General features: G+C 38.2%; 2 protein-coding genes and 1 long non-coding RNA gene across 20 annotated transcripts in view; 2 read left to right on the forward strand and 1 right to left on the reverse strand.

Moving 5' to 3' along the window:
* LOC111947866 (uncharacterized) overlaps positions 1-19452 on the forward strand; it is a 44998-nt gene extending 25546 nt beyond the window's left edge. For all 18 annotated transcript variants that reach the window (XR_013658019.1, XR_013658018.1, XR_013658016.1 and 15 more), the window contains one exon: positions 1393-19452. The gene's annotated coding sequence lies outside the window, so the exon portion shown is untranslated. The remainder of the gene's footprint in view (positions 1-1392) is intronic.
* rtn4r (reticulon 4 receptor) overlaps positions 1-21079 on the forward strand; it is a 78627-nt gene that overhangs the window by 40607 nt on the left and 16941 nt on the right. The window lies entirely within an intron of this gene.
* On the reverse strand, positions 88-3388 carry LOC144994464 (uncharacterized). Its single transcript, XR_013658020.1, has 2 exons — positions 2698-3388; positions 88-2105 (listed from the first exon to the last, which is right to left on the reverse strand). It is a non-coding gene; the product is annotated as an uncharacterized LOC144994464 (long non-coding RNA).

Consider the following 21079-nt stretch of genomic DNA (forward strand, 5'->3'; position numbering starts at 1 on the left):
TAAAATGTTTTGTAGTTAAAAACATTTTACACACTATTAAAAGATTCTATAAAATATTATTTAAAAAGAATCCTTTCCAAGAAAATGTTGACTACCGTATATCTTCCCATAGTAGCCCTGGCGTTTATTCCATCACAGACAGAACAGTGATGGTTAATGGGTTTATTTTGCAGCAAAATATCATCAAAAAATGCAGACAAACACCAGCAGATGAACATTTCAGGATTTATTCAAACGATGAGAACATTGGATTGTGTTCTGATCAGCACTGGCTGTTGACGTTTCTTTTCTCCTTGAAGCATCAGCCTCCGTATCAAAAATCATGTTGGTTGTCATGAGGATCTCTTTCCTGGAGACACGCCCACCTTTCCGTCTTTGTGCAATAATTCATGTTCAAACCAGTTCTTCTAAGTTGTCGCTCGCTTTCTTTGCATTTCCACCAGTAAAAAGTAATACGACAAAATACTTGCCGAATTTGTAAAGATTTGGATTTTGTATTATTAATTTGCCTTTTTTAGTCTTTTATTATAAAATAACTATGCATTATTACTTTATTTTAACTAACACATTTATCTTAGTTTACAGTAGTCCTCTTAAACATCTCTTAAACAAGTTTACACTTTTCATCTTTCAGAATGCAGCCGTGTGATTGGAGGAAAAGATTAATATGCAATAAGGACATTTAAAGAAAAAAGGAGCAGTTTTTATTTTACATTATTACTATTTTAAAGTAGAACTCTAACGTATATAAATGCTTTTTTATTAATTTGTTTGGCATATTTACTGTGTTAGAGTTCTGATGATTGTTTTGAGTGGTAAACGTTTTTATTTTATTTATGAAACCCAGATGGAGTTAATGGAGTGCTAGTCATGTTTTATGTTGTATATATTATTAATGAATTTATTTATTTATTTTGAAGTGCCTAATTGCAAGTAAAGAAGGCGGGGTTATGGTTAAAATACGTACGGACAATCCAGCAACGTGCCTCTTCAACATGAATTTCCATCAGTTTTTTTGCTTGGTCGCAAATAAATAAGTCCAAATAATAATCAGCCTAATTTGTTTTTTTGTTTATTTAAAATTATATAAATATTTTCTAATTTTGTCAATAAAAGGTCAAAAGGGGTAGATGATGGATGCATGTCCAAGTTTTATTATTCATGTTCTACAAGTTGTTAGATATTGATTATTTGATGCTTTTGTGCTATGCGTTAAAAATCAATGTAATATTGTAATTATTCATAAATATTTGAATAATACTAATATTTCCTACAAAGGATAATTGACACTAATCAAATTAAAAACAGTCGCCCTGTAAGCACTGAGTGAACAAACTGTAGCCCATCGTTTTCTATCACTGTTTGATTGAACCTTCTCTACTTTTCTTGCAGGGGGGGGTCATGGCCTCTACGCTGGATCCCAAAAAAGAGACAAAAAAACCCCGACCTCAACCCCCACTCTTAGTCAGACATGTTTATTTTTTTATTTACAATAATAAATAATATACTATGTACATTTATTTTGTTTTACTTTTTTATACTTAGTTTCCTTATTTCCTATAATATTTATTAGTAGTTGTTGTTTGTTGATGTTATGTCCTCTTTTAGCCTCTTTTATGTTAAAATAGACGTAAATGATCCAGATGCTGATATTCTAATATATAGACAGATTTATGAATGAATTATTCTCAACAGAAGTTCAACACTATTGTGGTAGCAGTTTGACTGTTTTACTGTTTAGTTTTACTGCAATCTGTCGTGCCTCACCCACTGTCCATCCCATAAAAAAGAACAATTCTACATCATTAACCTTTTTTTATTTTTATTCATAAATACAAAGTTAGAAATCATACCCCCCCCCCCCCCCCCATTTTTCTAACTTTATCAATGAGTTCAAACAAAACATGAACACAATAAGAAACTCTGACAATAAGAAAGCATTTAAAACATTCAATCTGTGCGTCAGTTTCAATGTTTTTGTGAAAAATTTCATAATAATCCTCTGGTTTGTTTCTTTCTTGTTGCTGTTGGGAATTGTTTTGAATTGTTACAGTCAATAAAGTTTGTATAAAAAAACAACTGCAATCTGTCATGCGACATGAGACCTGCAAAACAAAAAGTTTGCATTAGTAATGGAAACATTAATTTCTGTAAAAAAATAAAAACCTGTTTGTCACTGGGCCTATTTTTAGAACTTAACCTTCCCGATAAACGTGGGACCAATCACAAAACCAGTTTAGAGCCAAACGTCTTTTTTTAATTATACAGTGTATTTCTAAACTCAACTAGTTGATGTTGAAAAAATACGCTTGCATGGACGTTACGACAGAGTACATCGGTCCCTAAAAATGTTATTAAACCTAAATATTAAACCTCAGACGATCTTATTTTACGAGATTTTTCCACAGGAAAAAAAAAAGAAACTCGCGTCACATGACCCACGTCAGCCCACAGATATGATGGAAAAGATCAGACATCGTACACAGCATTTAGACTTGTAGTGTGAATACTTTAACATGTAAAAGATTATTGAATAAAAAAAATCGCTAAGTAAATTTAGAGAACTCTCCAGTCCGTTCCTGAACAACATTCTTCCGGTTTGTTGTCACATGTCAATCAAAGCCTGATCAACACAGCATGAAACCTATACACGGGTCCGTAAATGTAAATAAAAATAATTAATAAATAGCAACGTACCTTTTCACGAGATCTTCTATATGAAAAAAGAGAAACTCACGTCACGTGACCCACGTCAGCCCGCATATATTTATGGAAAAGATCAGAAGCTTCAGATCCTTGAGGAAAAGTTGAACGTAACAAACAAACTACGAACTGCATGTCTGCAATGAATGGATATTATGAAAATAAAGGGGATATATACTGCTAGAAATGTTTTCAAAAATAAATTAGTCCACAATCACTCCTATTTTATGGCATTTTCTGCGGAAAAAAGAGAAACATATTAGTCACGTGACCCACGCGCACGTCTGCAGATATGAATGAAAGTTAACGTGTTTCTCCAACGTAACACAGAGCCTTTGGGAGAAAAAGTTGAACGAAACAAGCAAACTACAAACTGTATGTCCAACATGAAAGCACATTTTAAAAGAAAATGGTATATTTCTCACTAGAAATGTTGTCAAAATAAAAATTAGTCCTCAAAATATCTTGTTTTATGGGATATTCCACCGAAAAATGAACGTGCATCCGCCATGTTTTTTGCTCACGGCAGGCCAAACCTCCAAAGTCACGTGATCCTGAGAAGACTTGTAGAAAATGAATAGAAAAATGAAACGTATCCGCCTCACAGTTTAGGGGGCGTTTTTGTAAAACTCTCACGCATTTTCATGTGGACAAATGTAGCTACTACACATTTTAGGATGAGACTGGGTTGTGAGAAAACAGGTGAAAGTCTGGCTGGCGTTCTGAGCAGGGAGTGGGATGAACACTAGGGGGCAGGCTTGAGCCTGTTTCACTGCTCCAGACCCCATCAGGTCTCCTCTCTTCCCTCCTCCATCTGTTTACACTTCTTCTTTTGTGTGCAGGTGTCTCTGGGCTGCATTCCGGTGACAGACGGTGCAGTCACGGTTCTGTTTGGTTCTGTTTTGTTTGGGGTGGGAACTCTCAGTAAATCACCTAGATTAATCTTAATCCACCAAAGTCATGATTGTTTTGCTGGAGGCGTGCTGTCTGGATTTATGTAAGCGTTTATGAAACAAGGATTGCATCTCCATGACTGTGATGGTTGGAGAACATGGGTCAACACTGTGCGTTTTCTCTGGTCTCTCATCTCGCTCCACCAGCTACCTATTTTTAAGCTCCGTTTCCGTGGAGACTCTCATTTCAAGCAGCTCCTTTGCAGTGTCTGCCTCAATTAGCATCATTCCTGGATGTTCTGTGTCAGCTTAGGCCTCTTGATCAAAATGGATCTTTGGTGATTGCTTTTATCTCATTTTTAGCCTGACCTGCATGCATGAAGCCGCCTCTCAGTTTCCCACAATTCTTGGCTGAAGTGCAAGAGTAGCCCTTGTCTCCAGGTCTAAATGTGTGGCTGTTGTTTGTTGTCAAGCATTGAGAAACAGATGGTGTGCTGCGTTTCTCCTGCTGAGGGTGAGTGCCACACAATGCACCATCTTGTAGGATGCATCTTACTGCGGAAATCTCTCTTTCTTTTTTTTGATGAAGCAGCAACAAAGTACGTGATATAGTTTATATGTATTTATGTCCTAAAAAATGTTATTTTTGCAATTATTCCCTTACTTTTATTATTAATTTTTATTTTGACCAAATCTTGTTGACTAAATGACAGTCAGTTTCTTTAATCAAGGTCCCACTCTGATCATCTTTTGATCTATTTCCACGCGTTCCCAGTGGTCTTTAAATTATGATTGTCTTATTTAGCCCAAATAAAAAAAAAAACCTGTGTCATTTTCTAGGACATCGTTTCCGCAGAGTGGCAGTCGTTCATTAGAAAGTCCCTTCTGAGCTGTGGGCTGCGTTGACGAGGAGCAACCCTGCCCTCCCTTCCCGTCACCCATAGCTGAGAGCTCTCTGTTTACACACCCCTCCCCCCTTCGTTCCATCAGTGGATCCATCAGGATTGAGTGGAGCAGGGATCTTGTGGCCTGCCCAGCGTATTGTCTTTGTCACAAATAAGCTCTTGATTTACAACAATTTTAATAAACAAATACTTTGAAAAAATATTTTGAAGCTAATTTTCTTTATTTATGTTCCTCGTCATCAGAAAAATACCAAAAGAGCATCTTAAAAACCATTGTTATGGGAGGTTTTTTTTTAACCTGCAAAGCGCCTAAATCAGGGGTAGACAAATTGCGGTCATCTATTATATAATTCCATCAAACTGGAATAAATGATATTGATACTCCTTACTAATGTTTCATTTTCCCTGTAATTCTGGTGTCTCCCCATAGAAAGTGCACCACAGTTGACTTTGATTAGGTGCAGAAAGTTATTTTGTGTTCATGTGGTGGTAGAAAATTTGTCGTTTTTCTGATGTTCATCTGTGTTTTCTGAGTCTGACGGTCATTTTTCAGATTATTCTCACACCACATGAATGCAGCATTTCTCTAAGTGTGTGTTTTTCCCTGAGGGACATCAGGGCACTAAAATAAGAACAAAAGCCACAGATAGGAAATTAAAACTCAGAAATGTTCTGTTTTAAAGTGTGTATATATATATATATATATATATATATATATATAGATAGATAGATAGATAGATTCATTTTAATCCCAAATGAAAGCGTGTTTTCGTCCAGATTGTTCCTTTTTCTCGTATGAGGTGGATTACCAAATCATTCCACGTATCTGCTCCTGGTCTGGCCTTTCAGTCAAAGTTTAGAATCCTTTATGGGATTCTAAACAAGTGAAAAGGTTTGCCCACCCCTGGCCTAGACAAATTAACAAACACACTTGATTTAAGAAACTCACTTGGTCATTTTATTTTGAGATGGCATGACTTATTTTAAGTCAATTTATAGCAAATTTATAACAATTTTCACTTGTTTTAATGGCAATTACAGTTTTTTAAATTCTTTTTTCATAAACAGATTTGTTTTGCTTCTTTAGGTTGTATTAATGATCATTATTTCATTTCTTTCATGTCTTTCGTAACCTATGAAGTATCTCATTCTCATTGCAATAGGTGAGAATTAGGACAAATCAGAGTTTTGGAGGGCAGAAGTCATGAAAATAAACTGTTCGCGTGTGACGAGAGGCCTCCACTCAAGAGTGTCATTGTGTTTAGAGAAAATGCCAGATTGTCAATCTTTGGAGCATGAAACTTTTGGCAGTTACAGGAGCTGAGTCACCAGAAAAGTCAGATTTTTTTGACATGGTGTTGCAGCCCACCATGCACTTTTAAAAACACGGACTGACAAAATAAATCAGGGTAAAACGCAGAGTCAAAGACTTCTGCTTTATTCATACACCTGCTCCACAGAACGGGCGAAGGGATTTCACGCCTTTCACAAGTGGAAAAATCATGCATAAACACAAGAAAAGCACATAGAAAATATAGAAAGAGCTGACATCTTGTTATTATGAAAACTACTAAAAAACGGATTGAAAAAAATAATTGTTAACTGAAAGAGATTAATAACACCACATAAAAAGTCAGTGACCAGAAGTTACGGAAGCAGGAATCACCTGTACCTGTTCGAAATGCAAAGCCTACATAAAAGCAGAGTTTTAGGTCAAACCCTTAAAGATAGAATGAGGTCAAACTCCTGAATCCAAGCTGGCAGCTGGTATACAGGAACCTGGAAACTTTAGAAACCTAAACCAAGGCTGCAGTTTGGGAGCAAAGCGCTCTGTTGGAAATCCATGAAACTGAGAGGTCGTTAGCGTGAGATGGGGCTTCATTTGTGAATTTCTGCAGTAGTTCATGAACAGCAGCTTGGTTTCATTTCAGTTTCTGCAGAATTCTGTGGAAATGATTGCCAAATAAAATACGTTTTTACATAATTAAAGAGCTTGTTTCCCCCTAAAATCTCTAGCTTTGTACAAACAGAAACTTTTATTAGGACTCAGAGAAAAACTGCTACTGCTGCTTAGATGTTCATAAAAGAGGTAGCCTAAGTAGGAAAAGAACACTAATCTTAAGAAGATAATCCCTAGAAAGTAGTAAAATGTTCTGTCCTTTTTACTTAGCAAGACATTTCATGAGTTAAAATCTAGAAACATAGTTTCACACAAGCTTTCAAAAAGGCATAAAATAAGCCAAAACAGCTAACTGTTAGAAATAGTTTAAATGGAATATTCTGCAGTATTTTTGGTAGTTCTATGCAAATGGAGTGCCTTTTTTGAGTTTTTGTTGACCTAATTGTAGTTTATTTTGATTTCAGTGACAAAAACTTGAGTGGAAATTACTTATTTTAGAACAAAATGAGAATCTTAGCACAAGTACATCTTAATAAATCCTCATCAAATCTAAAACTAGCAGTTAGTCCTGGGACATAACTCTGCATTTTCCTTTCCAAAATAATGACAATAAATGCAAGTCTCAACTTTGGCATAAGATTATTCAAATTAAACCAAATGTAACAGTGATTTTTTTTTTGAGTCTTAAATCAAGATTTTCTTGTCTCAAGAGTATAACACAAAATGATTTTGACCAATTTTAGTAATAATTTACTTAATTCTAGATGAAAAAACTCTCAAGTGTTGGGATTTTAAGTAGAGCTTGAAAAGGCGTAGAGCAGGCATGTCCAAAGTCCGGCCCATGGGCTACATTTGGCCATATTGGTCATAAAAACAGTAATCTGCACTCTCCTGCACCTTCTAAGAACTGTGTGCACAATGTCTTGATAGCTATTGGCTAAATTATGATACGAACTGTTGGTCCTCAGATAGTTTGAGTGCACAAAATCTAGCAAAAAGAATGGACACCCCCGTAGAGCAAAGATAAGTAAAAAAAAACAACTTCATTGCATATCTGGAATGTCTAAAAACAAGATTTGAAATCTTTGCACTCATCAAATAGTTTAAATAGCAGCATCAAATAGCATCAAATAGCAGCGTAGGAATCTGCTGCCGTTTCAAGCATGTAGACTGAACAGCATCCCCCTCATCATCCACAGACCCTCCAGGATGAGTCCCTTCAGAATAAGTGGCCTCTGATGGTTACTCTCCAGGGACGGCTCTTGCTGAAATAATAAATGGGTTGATGAATGACATACTCCCCTGTCAATGACTGTTGGAAATCACCAAGAGTGTCAGGCGATGCAAACATGCAAACATTGACATTGGTTCTGAGCCGCGTCACCTGCCGTGCTTCTAAAGGAGCGGTGCATCACTTGGAGGGACGCAGGAAGCAAGATTACAGCTCTGCTCCTGCTAATCATAACAAAAGCCGTGGGATTAGTCAGTGGAGATAGAGTCAAGGTCCCTGCTAACACAGCTAAATGAGCTCTTATCGTGGCTCAGACGGTAATGTCATTAATCATAAATGGAGGTTCATGTTCGTAGAGATGAGTGGAGGCTGTGCAAGTCAAAAAGTGCAGAGGGTTGCGTTTTCCAGCAGGTCCATGTGGAGTGGCACTGTGGGAAAATTAGCCCATGTTTTGTTAGTAGCTGGGGTAAAAAAAAAAAATCAGAATCACCAACATATTAGAATTTGTTGCGCTTGTGTGCGAGGTTAACTCCAGGACAAGACTCTTGTCTAATATGTTGCTGCATAGTATGATTAATGATAGCCTGTGGGAGCAGGATTTGTTGCTCAGAATTGAGCTACCAGTTCGTTATTTGCCCCTCTTTACGGCAGGAGGTCTACTAAAGATTTAGTCGGAAAAAGAAGCGCAAACAACTTCTGCTCGTGCTATTCCAAGATGCCCCGTAGAAAGGCAGCCATGGCTCTTTCTGCTTTCTGGAAATGTGTGTAAATATTCTCTGTTATCTCACGACCTTTTTAATGCTCTAGTTTTATATCCCTCAAATATTAAAGCGCCGACGACAGATGGAGGATCCTGGGAAAAAAGCTAAATTGTGATTTCCGCATCAGCATGCGCTCATAAATTATCGTGGCAGGGGCAGTTGGCTCTATTGGGGGCAAAGGAAGAGGTGGCGGAGGGTTAGGTGCCCAGAACGGGGGAGGAAATGGTTTCTGTCAGGCGGGCGACAACAGCTCAGGTGATCCGACAATGTTGGAGCCTCTGAATGAAGAGGGAAGACTTTAAACGCTTTCATCCTTGTTTTCTATCATCCATGCAAGTCATGTAGACACCGGGGCATAATAATATGCATCAGAACTTGAAAGAAACAGTCCAATTAGTGTGTGCTTATGCTTTGTGAGCATAAATCCTATCTACGCTAACTAAGATGTGTGCATTACTCACATGTAAATGAGATTTTTATGTGTGTTCTGTTTTGTCCTGACTTTGATCTACAGAGATCAGAAGTTTGTGTCGAATTTGAAAGGATTTGTTGATAAGTTCATTTTTCATTAACACATTTTTTAATAGATTAACCAGCACATGGAGCAAGGTGTTGTGTTTAAAAGTCAGTGTGAAAAGGGCCAAAAGTCAGCAGTGTTGGACCAAGCAAATGATGGAGGAACAGAAAAATCCATTGCGACTTTATAACAGTGTTTTATAACAGTGCGCCATGAGAGATGGTCAGATGCATCGTGGGTAATTCATCAATTTCACCTAATTGATCCAAAAAACATTTACCATTGCCAGAACATCCACTCTGTTTCATACTGAGTGGACAGAAATATGTGTTATTTTAAGCACATTTAAGACTTTTTGATAAGAATGACCATATTATTGCTACAGACGACAGTTTCACTTTCTTTTTCTTTACATTTTCGGTAAACAAGTGAACCTTGGCTCAGGTTGAAAAACATCGTTCCAGAGGAGCACGGTAGGCAAATTGATGCACACCATGAACTGGAGAAGAAAAGCAGAAGAAAAGGTACACAAAACAAACAAATGAACCCGACAGAATATAAGGGTGCAGTCAGACTGGACACATGTGGAACAAGTTTTCAGTGTGAATGCACCCAAGCGGACCCAGGTCCGGTAACCAGTTACATCCTGACTGATTGGACTCCGAACCCATCCGTCCATCCATCCATAAATGAAAAAAGATTATGCAGAATCAAATTTTGGTTTAACTTTTGTAATATAAGAGAACATTATTTAATCTGCAACAAAACGTTTTACATTTCTTAAAAACACAAACTAGAAATTGCTAAGGGTTGATCTACAACTAAGTGGTTAAAAAATTTTTTTTTTTTGTAACAAAAATATTGAAACTAACGAAAACTCTCCATCATGGTTTCCCTTTAGGGCTGAGGCCAAGAACTTTCCCCAAAGTTTGGTGCAAAAGTACAGTGGACCTGATGTACAAATAATATCAAGGAATCACTCAACATGAAAACATATTAAAGATCACAATGCAGCGATTTTAAAATGGGTGTAATGTGTTCCCGCCACCGGTCCTCGTCAGAACTCGTGCCGCTGAGTTTTTGGTAAACCAGAGAGCGCGGCTTTACAATGATCTAGACGACTAAAAATTCAAGCATGCAGTAGCAACTCTTCGCTGGCAAGAGAGGAATGGGCGGACTGTGGCAATGTTTTTAAGATGATAAAGTCCTGTTTTCACAACGTTTCTGATGTGAGGAATGAAACTCAGCTCAGAGTCAAAAAGTACGCCCAGGTTTCTCACACATTGAGACGGTCTAAAATAACCATTTCTTTGATTAAAGAAAGCAAAACAAATATTAAAAATCAAATTACTGAAACCGAGATGTACATGAATGCTTCAAATCATTGTCTTTACAGATTAGACTCTGTGTATCATGCTGCTCTGAGGTTTATCACCAATAGTAGAGCATTAACACATCACTGTGAACTGTACTCTCGTGTGGGGTGGTCATCTCTGTCCACAAGAAGGCAAGGACACTGGTACACTTTTATTTACAAGGCCATGCTTGGACTGCTTCCCTCCTACATTGGAGATTTACTAACAAGGAGAAATGTTGATTCATATTCATTGCTTTCAAATTATTAACTGTTGCTCAGTATTCCATTTGTGCGCACAGAACTGGGAAAAAGAGCTTTTTCTCACGCTGCTCCCACTTCATGGAACACACTGCAAAAAACCTGGAAGCTCCCTGAACTTATCTCTGTAAATGATTTTAAAGCCAGACTGAGAGCACTTGAGGTCAACTCCTTTAAATGTAACTGTTTTTATAATTGAAATTGTAATTTTATTTGTTGTCTGTGTTTGTAACTTTTTGCTGCTTCTTGGCCAGGACTCCCTTGTAAAAGAGGTTTTTAATCTCAATGGGACTTTCCTGGTTAAATAAAGGTTAAATAAATAAAATAAAAATGTAAAATGTTTTTACAAAAACAAAAGTAATTTCGAGAAATCCAAATAAAAGGTTAAAAAACAGAAACAAAATAAGAAACAGAAAAAGGTTGATGTTATAGGACATCACTGATTTGATGATGGTGTTTGAGTTTTGAAGAAAAGAGAGGTTTTCATTAAACCGTGGTAAGGAGCTGGTTGATCAATCACTCAACTCTTGGAGTGACTGTGGTCAGAATCTTGAAGAAAATTTCTTCTGTGGGAAAACATCGACATGACAAAAACCGTCCTGTTGAAAAGAGAAACAAAGTTTGTCTTTAATGTGTTGATGTTATGAAATCATAAATGAAACATCAGGCCTCTCTACGTTGATATAATGAATCAAAATTTAAGGGGGACTTGACTCAGGCGGTATTATTTCCTTACATTGGGATCCACCCTAGAAAGAGAAAAGGCAAAAATGGGGTCATTGAAACTATGTTAAAGTCACGGATCTCCCTGGCGTTGCAGAATTAAACCCCCTTTTCAAGGCGTTCATGTAACTCGTGTGTACGTGGCGACTGTGTTAGGAGCTTTGAAAAAACTCTGAGCTCTTTCCTGTAATGTTAAGATTACATAGATCTGTAGGTCCTTGAGAGAACACAGCCACTTATTCTGACATTCACTTTAACAAGACTGCAGTTTTAGTGCCTGAAAAAAGAAGATTAGCCTCAGTTTAAGGTAGCACAAGGGCAGCTGTTAAGTCTTCAGACTTCCTCCTGCAGCACCTGGAAAAGAGTTGGCTAACATCCAGCTGACAATGGGCTAACAAATGAAGCAGACAGCCATTTCAACCGCTCGCATGTGTACATGGCCATTGTGCAAAGAACGAAGTCTAAATCTGCAGGGCATGAACGGTCCTAGAGTAGCGCTAAAAGCTCTGTAATGCACGTTTATTATTCACACACACCAAGGCCATTAGCACAGGCACTAGAAATGGCATGCATATTACAAGCCACCAAGAGCTTACAAGCCAGAGCACTGGGGAGGAAGGAACAGCTGCAAGATGCAGTTTAAAAATACCAGATTGTTTTTCTCCGGGCAGGACCGGCTCATTACCCAGGAAGCAAAGCACGGAGCCTTGTCAGCTGAGTCATCTCACAGTACAGTGACACTCAAATTGCACCAGCGCACCACTGCTACTGTCATTTCAGGACTTTGACAACGCACGCACACCCACACCTTCACATAAACAGACAATTACTTGCGGTGAAACCCAGTTAGGTGATAAAGTAGTGCTGTTTGCTAATTGCGGGTTTTTGTTTTCTGTTGAGGTAAAGTCTGGCGGAGCGTCTGGGTGCTGGATTGCTCATCTCTTCTGCTCAGATAGTGACTCGCATAAGAAAAGAGGGGCCTTAGGAGATAACCTGAACGACCCATCGCTCTGACACTGTTGCTTCCTGTGAGATTGCAGCAGTTGGATCTTCAGTCCAGGCTTATCCGCTCAGCCACGAGGCGCTGATCTCTCTCTGAAATCAGCCAGAGGAAGGTGGAGGAGAGGCACACAAATAGTTACAGGGCGTTTTGAGAAGGGAATGGCACTCCACTCAGATTTGGTCTGACCCTTACCTGAAGGATTAGACCAAGGAGTAATGGCTTCACAGCGTGAACCTGGCTTTTGGCGAAAGTTTGACCTTTACAGCCGAAAAAGGAGACTAATCTCCCGGGACTTGTGAACTTATCAGTCCAACAGGAGGCAGACAAAGAGACAGGTAATAGGAATAAAAATGACCTAAACCGACACTTTGCTGATGTTTAAATGGATTATTATGTTTCTGCTTCATAGACTGCAGCTCAGTGGCTCTTCAATTGGTCGGTTACCAACCGAAACAAAGAAACTGAAAAACCACCTGATAAATGATATTGTGAGAATATTTTGTATATAAATCCCACAATTTCACAAGACACTAAGACAATATATCACATTTTTTTAAAAGAGCATGCTTTAAAAAAAACAACAAAAAAACGGCCTGTATATTAATACTCAATTAAAATGGTCTAAAATACATTTAATTTGATAATCAGAGCAGAAAGCACAGGATCTCACAAAAGCAAATTTGAAGGGAATGTCTTTTGGTAAATTAAGTAATATTCATTGAACACTCGGCGTTGTCTGTTTTTCACAAGCAAATACTTTTCAGTGTATAAAAAAACAAATTATAAATGTGGCTGAACCAATAAGGTTTTATAGAAATTAAAGTGCTGTGTACTTCCAACACACATTTAAAAAGTACTTTGAATTTAACCAATGGAAAAAAAAAAAAAAAAGCATGCCTATATTTCTTAAAAATGTTTTTTAAGTGTGACAGAGCAGCATGGCAGGGTGAAGGAGAATGTATACGATGCTTTATTTCATTCTTTTTGACAGCCTGCACTGCAGCGCTGCATCCCCGTTTTCACACACGTTGAAGTAAACACGTATTTCACCACTCATCGCCATGACAACGGTCTTTTTTCGGAGCATCGTACACGTCACTCGGATCCATTGGGTCCTGCGACAGACTGGCGAACTGTCCAGGGCCTTTAGCCCGCAAGTGGGCGGGATAGGCTCTGGCAGCCCCGTGACCCCGAAAGGGAACAAACGGATTACAAAGATGAATGGGAAAAAAAAAAAAAAAAACTCTGATCCATCAGGTCGCTGAATTGGAATCTTTTGCTGTGAACTTTCCATGGGTTCACCTTCAGCATTTTGAATGAAGCTCCGGACAGATTATGCACCTTCACAGCCACACCCATTCACAATACCATAAACCCACCCACAATTGCTGGAAAAGGTAAAATGATTAGTTGGAAGTGTACATCAAAAATAAATGGCATGCAAATTGATTAGCACATCTGAAACAATGGTTTATATGGTACAGATGGGTCTGCATGGGTCTGTAGTGGTACCAACGTGGTACCGAGTTAAAGTAACCATCGTTAAAACGGAGTTGTGTCATTGAGCTCTGTAACAACAAAAAGTGGGAAACTAATGATTGAACATTTACCACAAGATGGTTCTCAGGAGATCTTGTTGTTTTGGTGTAGAGCTGCTGAAAGAGACTCGGTGTGGTGCGCTACCAACTAGCAGTCAGTTGTTTTGGTGAAACAGAGACAACACTCTGACCTGTTAGCCTAAAAAATATTTACCAAAAATAGTTTTGACAGCATTTGAAATCTATACAAGTATTGCCAATTGAAATATGGTGATATTCCACAGAAGCTATCTTTCCTGCCCCTCCCTAATTTTTATAAAAGTCCTTCACAAAAATCTCCTTTTTTCCAGCGCTTGCGTCTGGAATGATGAGGCAGTATTAGGCTGGATGGTAGATAATGCACAAGCCTTTCTTTTCTTTTTCTTTCCTCCTAAGGAGGAAGTGCACACTTTCAGAAGCTTCTTGAAAAAGGCTCATTAAATCAACAGGACTTCAGCTTTTTTCTTTCCAGCATGGGGGGGTGCACAAGGTGAGGGAAAAGTGTCCCTTGAAAATATCAGCACCAAAGCTCCATTATCCCATTGTCAGAGCTCTAACTTGATGGAGCTAAAAGTGAAAGGGGAAAGAAAGATGTGACACCAGACGCCTCCAGAGCACCTTTGTGATGGCGCATTACAGGCGTCCTGCAGCCGCTCTGTACCTGAAGCCACGCAGGGAAGGTAAAAGAAACCGACCTGCCGGTGAGGCTCCACAAACACGCTGCAGATTTAGCTTTGCGACGTTGCACAGAAATTGGGATTAGCTCGGCTCTCCTCAAACGTACAGCCCTCTTCTTCACATGAAACAAACGGAACTCTGGCTCTTTTTTTTTTACCTCTCATTTTTCCTCAGTTCTGCATAACCTCACCGGTTCTGCTCCCTTTTTGACAAGGTGCACCGATGGTTGTCATTATCCCATAAAGCACAGTGAAGAATGAGCGTCTTGTGTGCTTAAAGGTCTCTTTTCTCTGCTTTGATATATATATATATACAGAAAAAGGCAGTGAGTAGCAGTTGGCTAAATTTAATTTGAAAGCACCACTTTTCTTCTGCTTTAGGTTACAGTAGAAGGTTTGGTAGAAAGAATAAATCAGATGTTTGTGCAGGGAGGCGAAAACACGAGAGTCTATCCCTCACTAATGTAAAAAATCCATCCACATGTGCTCCACGTTTTGCAGCCTACTCCCATATTTATTGCATTTTCAAAAATATTCATTGTGTGAAAAAATTGAAATGTATTCCTTTGACAGCAGTGCTTGGAAAATGCCTCTGCAGAAAAAGGAAAGCGCGTCTGTGAGCACGGCTCTTGTTGTCCAGCGGGGCAGCTGAAGCGGGATGCGAGTTTTGGCCGTCGTGCATTTTTATTACAGGAACTGACTCAAAAGATGAAAGGAAGAAAGAGGTTTGTCTTTTCCAGGTCACCGTGCCTCCAGAGCCACCCACACATCCAAACGACACGAATCAGAGAGAAAGACGGACAGAATGAGCGCACTAATAATATGCCAGGTTTTTTTTTTATTCCGACAAACACTATTATCAGACGACAGAAAGATCTGATTGTTTTATGTTTTATTTTGGGTTTTTTACCGCACCTTTGAGCGAAAATGTTGCCCCCGCCCGCCACATTATTAAAAAACACAGTGAAATTTGAATGCATCACGTACCCGGTGAAAAGGAATTTTGGGCAGGGTAAACGACTCCCCCTCAAAATATGATGACATCGCAGCGGGAACTTTTTTAAAAAAAATGAATGGGGCCAAAATTTCTTATGGAGGTAAAAGCATTTCAAAATCCAGTAATATAATCAGAACACGTGTCGGGGAATAATCTAATGAAGTTTTAAAGTTAAAAATGTTAGATTTTCAACAGCGCTAGCATGGCATGTTCACAACATTGGCGTTCCCCTGCTGCACACATTTTTCATCAGAATATTGTGAAAATCAAATACATGTTTTGTTGGTTCAAGCTGAATGAATAAATATAACGTACGATTTGAACATATTAGGAATGTGGGCGTGGTTGTTGATAAACGTCAGTCGCCGAGGAAATCCTATGGAAATAAAACCAACAGAAAGCTGCCGTATTGAAAAAGGTGTTTTTTCTTTTCACCAAATTCGTCACATGGTGATCTGTCCAGGGTGGCAGGGGAAGCCAGGTCACCCAAGTAAGGATGGGTCAAAATGGTGCAGCAGGGGCTGGTAGCGCCTGTGGGCCAGTCGCTGCTTTAATTATCCCTTTATTTTCCTTTTTTCTGGTCATCTCCTGTCATCTGCTGTAAATGCTTGAGAACATTTCCATTTTTTGCACTTCTTGGTTGGTGATTATTTCCCAGACGATTAGATGGAACTGAACAGGCGTTCTTGGAGATAACATGTGCCTCAACCACATAACGAGGTGCTGCAATATACAGTGTGTGCATTGAAGATGCCATAATTGAATCTGCTGTAAATGATAGCCAAAAGAAAAAGCCAGCCGACTTTGTAATAACTACCCTTTACATGCAATCACAATAGCACGAGAGATGGCAGCTGCCCCCATGACTGCTGCCCGTCTCATTTATCTTCCTTTTCTTCGGATCTCATTGATTTTCCTTTCTTAGGCAACGGTCCAGCCCTTCTTGGCCATCCCCTGGTCAATAAAATGCCCCCACGTTTTGGATAGTCTGGGTCATGTATCCTACATGTTTTTTTCTTTCAAATTACAGGTAAAGGTCCTTCTCAAACAGCAGCAGCCAATTCATGAGTTTTTAACCATCTACAGTTGTCCTCTTTTAGTTCTTCACGTTATATTGTTTCAAAGGATGCATCTCTGAGTTTAATTTGATCTTACTCATCAGTTCTACTACTCAGCAAAGTTTAATGCGTTAACGATTGGTGCAGGTTTTCTTACAAATGTTTATTCCATTAATATTCAACATATCAAGTAAAAAAGTGTAGCCAAGTTTTTTTTCCCTACCTATTCAGTTTTATTGTACACTGTAAAAAAAAGAAGAAAAAAAAAGCTAAATAACCTTTAATTTAATAACGTGACCTTCCAGGACAAAGAAAGAAGCCATTTTCTTTTTTTAGCCATTCAAGATAAATGTCTTACTCAAGCATATCTGTAAACTTAAGCATATCAGCTATTTGTTTTACCCGACTAACTCAATTGTAATTGAACAGCCATTGACAACACCTTGTCCTGGCATTTTTTTAAATAAATGTTATCACTTATTTCTATTTTGTTTTCATTTTGTAAAAAATAATAAAATAAAAATAATACACTTCCATGGAGATGACATCTCACTCTATGATGAAAATTAAAGTTTTGCTGGATTGTCAATGTAGATGAAAAATAAGACGGTGAAAGTAAAAAAAAAAGAAAAAAAAAGAGAAGAAAATTTAAATTTAAATTTTGGAAACGCAAACACCTTGGATAAGGCCATGGTCAATAACTCTGATGAGATTATAGACAGCTCTTTGTGAAAACTGGAAAAGCAAATGCATTGTTATATCAAAACTGGATGAATTGTTCCCTCTTATTGGCATTACATTTTAATTTCAGAAAGTATGCATTATAGCCATATTTCATTTCAATGGCTTTAGCTACCGCAGACATTTTGTGAGTTCATTATTGGTTTTAAGTGGCCTAGCCCCCCAGTACCTGACATTTCTGCTGTCCCTCTTATCTATTCAGCTACATCTTTGACACATCATATGTGTGCCAGTACAGTGGAGCCTTAACTGAAGTGATTGCTCAATGAATCTATGAAAAGAAATTCAACATGAGTTGTTCAAGAAAGATTTTGCAGAAGCCACATGCACAATCACATGCAATAGATCCTTTATTTTGAAGATGTATATGTGGTTTTCTGTATGGAGGTCTTAACATTTGCACAAACTTAACTGCATGTTGGTTTTCGAAATCAAGCAGTCAGTAAACATGATCAGGATGAAGATCAGAGCGGGAATGCGATTTGGAGGAAATGGGATTTAAAGCCAGTCTTAAGCTTGCTGATTGTCATTGCAAAGCAGGATAAATCCTGGATTTTTCTTGCATAATTCTAACCCAACTCTAACACCATCTTAACGCTGCTGCGGAAGTGCATTTTTATCAGTTTGCAATATTATAAAATTCATTTTTCGAATATCCTCAGATTGCTGTTTCAGGTGCCACTGTGGCATCCGATGCGGTGCTCTGCCTCTACATTTAGCCTGAGTTTGTCAGTGTCGTCGTGTATTATCGAGTGCAGCATTTCTTCTTCAACTAAATTTCCTCTAATAGTATTTCCCACATCACAACTCTATGCAAAGTCTTGAGTGTAGTCTTCTGCTGCTGGTAAATTGTGATGAAATTGTCACGGTGAAGGGGGCTCGAGAGCCAGTAGGACCCAGACGCAGAGACGGGAGGCAAACGGGTTCAGGACTAGAGGGTTTATTAACAAACAAAAAGCGCTGCCGAGCAGGATGACAAAATAAAACAAAACTTACTGTGGCGTGGCAAGAAACATGGACTAGGCAGAAGGGACGAAGACACATGAAGACGTTAAGACGCTATCACATGAAGACGTTAATGGACAGCACAAGAGGAAGGCATAGACCAGACTTATATACAGACAGGGCAGACAAGACACAGGTGAACACGATCAGGGCAGATGGGGACCAAAGGAAGTACAACTCAAGACATGACAAGACAGGAACCTTTTCAAAATAAAACAGGAAACAGAACCATTCAAGACAGAACAAGAACTAAAACAAAACCCAAGACAAAACAAACTCAAACCATGACAGAAATTCAGGAAGGAGGTCCCAAACTGTTTGTTGAGTTTCTGCTTTTAACAACAGAGTTTTGGAAATAACCAACACATAACAGAAAAAGAGTCCCAGGGTTGTCATAGGTGCCATGAGACTTTTAACATTTTTTGAAAGAAAAGTGTAATATTATTATTTTTAACAACTACTACTGTTACTAGTAGTAGTAGTATTATGACTTTTAGATATGAAATTGTAGAGCTTACTGTTTGATTTTTACTCGTCTAAATCAATATTGTTTATTTGCATCACAGTAAGGCCAGAGTATGTTTTTGTACAAAGTTCAAAAGCATGTCTTTGTCATTCAGTTTTATTTCCAATATGAAGTTATTTTATATATCTTCCATTAGCTCACATTTGATTGTACTTCATTTCGCTCTTTAAAAAATATTTATTTATTTAAAATTTAGGGCGCCAATACAACAGTTGGGTGTAAGCCGTCATCTCATTTTTGTATATTTTATACAAATTTACAAACTTGTGTAAAGTGTAAAAGACAAGTAGTTTGACCTTAATTCACCTAGAATTCCCCATTTCCTCTTCTGATGCTCATCTTGGACTCCATGGCATTATCTTGGATACATTAACGTTCATAAAGTCCATACGATACTGAGATAATTGGTCGGCGACGTAACACTGAAACTTTTGTCGAGTGTTTCTGTAAAGTTTGCAGCATTTCCTTTAAAGTGATGAGCGATTCTGGCAGGGATTTAGCGGACACCCGCTGTTGTCTCTGTTGATTCGTCCCGTCCCGGCCAGGTGGAGGTGATTGCATCTGACACATCTGCATTGTCAGCAGGGAAATTTAACAATCCTGTAAAAAAAAAAAGGAAAGAGGAGGATGGAATGACCCTTTATGGCAGCACAAAGGTTGTCAATAATGATCTGTCTTGTCAAGTATTTTCAGGCCCATTTTCCCAGACTCGCTCTCAATCAATGAACAATAGCGGTGTCATTCACCGCATTGTTACATGGATGCTACTCAATACGGCACTCTGTTACAGTGCAGCCCATCCCCTGATGCATTACCACAAAGTGATTAATGTGTGTGCTTCTTCCTATACAAGGTGCAAAAGGCTTTCAAAGGTTAGACCAAGAATCTATGTCAGGAACAAATTAGCAATCAGCAAACCCACTTTCAAGAAAAGTTGCTCAAAATATATTGAGAAAATGCTGATGGTAAATTTCTGATTGATTCTAACTTTTTTCTTTTTAAGTTTGCAGGAACAGTGCAAAGAAAAAAAATAACCCAATGACAAACTATCCAAATCTTACAAAATATTTTGTAACTCAAGGTCTTTTCTACCTGACACCATGGCAGGACTAGAGAATTGTGGTCAGCTGTTCTCGTCTTTACAGGATGTTGACAGGTTGACAGCTTACAAAATAAAATTAAAATACTACTGGTGTGACGAATAGAAACTGCAGCTACCATAATGTGACTCAGAAGGTGGTTTATGCAGAGATGCTTCTTTGTTCTTACTGTTCAAGCAAAAAAAAAAAAAAAAATCTTCTCTGATTACTTCAATCCCACTGAGAGGATCGGCTTTGGTCACAGGAGAACATCAAAAAATCTTTTCAACCATTAAAGCATTTTCAATTATTTTACAAGTGTGGTCAAATTAATTAGTACTAATTAGATCTGGTTGATCTAGTTATTTTGTTAGGCATCCTCCAAGAGCGATATAATGAGTCAAAGACAGTTTTTGGTTTGTATTTCCTCCTAACCACATGTTTTTATTTTGAAAAACCTTGTGTAATCTCAACCCTTTTGTCTTGATCACCTCTAAAACTTCCTGTCTGCTCGATCCTATCGATCGAACTTCTTAAGTCTGACGAATTAGCATTTTATCTATGGACAAATAAAATATGCCTGGTGTAAGAAAGATCATTTGCCTAAAAAAAGTCTCTTTGGCTTCTTCAACATTGTGCTAAACAGTGTTTGCTTACGGTGAAATAAATTTAATTGTGATTTTAAGACGAAAGAAGAAATATCTGCTGTTTAAACCACAAACTGAGGTGGATCCCAGGCCTGAAATTTGTTTTCGGTGAACTCCGATCCTCCCTCCAGGTCCAGCTAAAGCAGGGAAGTTAAAGCAGGAAGAGACATTCTGCCAAATCATTTTGGCTTCAAAATAAGAGACTGCAAAGGGAAAAGCTGTCCTGTGCTCTGACTATTTGAGTCTTTTAATTCTTGTTGGAAACCATTTGTAAACTTTTCTTGGACTAAAGACCAAAGGCAGCATCTGATTTTTTTATTTTTTTTGCCAGAACGTGGTTTAAAAGCCAGCATCTGTGATTAGACGGCAGTGAATTAATAGTCATGGCATAAAAAACCTGGATGTCTGCAAAGGCCCAATTCATTCATGCTGCTAAAAAGACGTAAAAAAATAAAAAAGGACTTGTTTAGGGAAGTCAGTCTGTGCATTTGTGAGTTAAAGTAAGAATATTTATTAACAAA

This window comes from Oryzias latipes, chromosome 9, assembly GCF_053564925.1.
Source record: "Oryzias latipes strain Hd-rR chromosome 9, Olatipes_Hd-rR_3.1".
Lineage (NCBI taxonomy): Eukaryota > Metazoa > Chordata > Actinopteri > Beloniformes > Adrianichthyidae > Oryzias > Oryzias latipes.